Source organism: Penaeus monodon, chromosome 4 (assembly GCF_015228065.2).
Source record: "Penaeus monodon isolate SGIC_2016 chromosome 4, NSTDA_Pmon_1, whole genome shotgun sequence".
NCBI lineage: Eukaryota > Metazoa > Arthropoda > Malacostraca > Decapoda > Penaeidae > Penaeus > Penaeus monodon.
The window spans coordinates 44342275-44344774 of NC_051389.1; the positions used below are offsets into that span (position 1 = coordinate 44342275).

The window sequence follows — 2500 nt, forward strand, 5'->3', positions numbered from 1 at the left end:
GAGCTAATCAAAGCAGGGCTGACGGAGAGCTAAACCGGCTGGGAGGGTCATTTCGCCTGCAGTGTAGTTTGCTTCTTGTTTATCATTGTGTGTGGGTAGATGTTTACGTGTGTGTGTGTGTGTGTGTGTGTGTGTGTGTGTGTGTGTGTGTGTGTGTGTGTTGTGTGTGTGTGTGTGTGTGTGTGTGTGTGTGTGTGTGTGTGTGTGTGTGTGTGTGTGTGTGTGTGTGCGTGTGAGTGTGTGTGTGTGTGTTATCGTTATTAAAATGCCGTTGTTGGATTTATTAATATCACCTTCAAGATTGCATTGTATTATTATGCAATGGGTGACACCTTCATTATCTATGCATCCTTATTAGCACTATTATAGTTTTCACAACTGTCACTATTATTGTTATTAACATCACATCGTTAAAATATCATTGTTTACAATATCATCAGCATTGCAACTGATACTGTCGGTGTTACTTATTTGCTGAGGGATCAGTTTCATCATTTATATGTTCTTTATCATAAAAATAACTGTGTTATGTTATTTTCTAATACCTTTTCACAGTCATAACGGTAATAATTACCATTTACCGTGCAAACTCTCTTTATACCATCCTTATTAAATATTAAAGTACTGAATTAACGTGTGTTAATAAAGTGTAAAGATAAAGTGAAATAAGAAACCCTTAATTCACATTATCTTTTCAAGTTAATAATGATTATCATTATTGATTTTATTGATTCGTCAGTGTTATTATCCTCATTATTACTTTAATAATTACCGTTATCATTATCACTATTGTAGGTGATATTACTATTTTTTCGTTATTAATATTGTAAGCCCTAATAATTTCAATGTAAATCATACCTAAAGCCATATGGTTATATTACTATCATCATTATTAATATTAATATTATTACTGTTATCTTCATCTCTACATACAATGTTCCCATATCATTCATGACCTTCATCGCAGTACCAGTGACCTCTCCATCGCAACGCTTTATATAAACGTTCAAATCTGATGCAAAGACCCGTTTCAAAGTCTACAAGAAAGACCGAAATTTTTTAGCTAAATATACAGTGAGATGGCCTGACGCTTTATCTGTAGGCTCACTCAGCGCTCTTAGGTCCAGTCCGTAAACTGTTTGCCGCTAACTATTCGCCCTCTAAACGCAGTTCGAATAAGCAACGATCAGTCCAACCCATGAATTTATAAAACATTTCCGTCTTGTTTCAAACAGAGTCTGTGTGTGATACCATGGATTAAATCTACGCAGGCGGTGGTATAGGTTGATGTGTTATTATAGATGTATTGTTGTCTATTTGTTGTGTATGATGTTATATTCTAGTTCCAATTTCGTAAAAAAAAAAAGGTATTTTATAAAGTATATTAAGAGATAAGGTTAATATATTCAAAAGTGGGATTTATCTGGAAAATGTCTCCTCTAATGGTCCGTTTCTATTTTCCTGCGGTTTTGTTTGGTCTGGCTTTCTCATCCAAGTACAGGAGCTGCTATTTATGGCGCAGACTTCACATATGGAGTCTGTTTGTACACAGCTTATTTTTACACACATGTACACACACACACACACACACCTAAATTCATATACTCAGAAAACATACACATACACATATATAGATACACACACACGCACATGAACACGCACATGCACACATAAACACACACACACACACAAACACACACACACACACACACACACACACACACACACACACACAACACACACACACACACACACATATATATATATATATATATATATATATATATATATGTATATATATATATATATATATATATATATATATATATATATATATATATATACATATATACACATACATAATCATGTGCTTAGGGAAAGGTGCATGTTCGTGAAAAGTTTCCGGATAGCTGCACTTTCAAAGGGCATTTGCTGTTACAGACATTTCACATAATTTCATAGCATTATGCTTTCCCTAACGCACATCCCATAACCACCCAAGCATTAAAAACAAACGTCAAACTTCTTTTTTTTTTCCTCCTTCACTTAGCCAAAAGCGCACGAGAACTTTTATCCCCATAATGAATACATCGCAAAACCAGCGCTTAATTACGTAAGTTGCTTCACCCGGCGAGTAACCTAATTAGTCGCAGTTAATTACACAATATTCCGCGATGTTCTGGAATGAAGTGACTCTAATGATTCTTCCCGAGTGAGTAAACTGGTTTATCTTAGGCAATCTCCATCTCCGAAACGCAATTACGAAGCGGCGAATTCGTGAATCCGAACTTGTTTGGTCGGTTCGGTTTCGCCTTGCGGTTTGCCGTTTCGTAAGCTGGTGGTTGTGTTGTGTTTTGTGGTTGTAAGTCGTCTTTATTGTTTATTGGCTTGTTTGGTTGTTGTTTTTTGTTCACTGTTTATGTAGGTTTGTCGTTTCGTAACACGATTGATTTGTGGTTACAAGTTGTTTTTGTTGTTGTTCATTAGTTTTTGCAGGTTA

At 35.5% G+C, this 2500-nt stretch overlaps 1 protein-coding gene across 5 annotated transcripts in view; it reads right to left on the reverse strand.

Annotated features, from left to right (window-relative positions):
- The window catches only part of LOC119572247 (glutathione S-transferase 1-like), a 259087-nt gene that overhangs the window by 244609 nt on the left and 11978 nt on the right, over positions 1–2500 (reverse strand). The gene's annotated exons all lie outside the window — the stretch shown is intronic.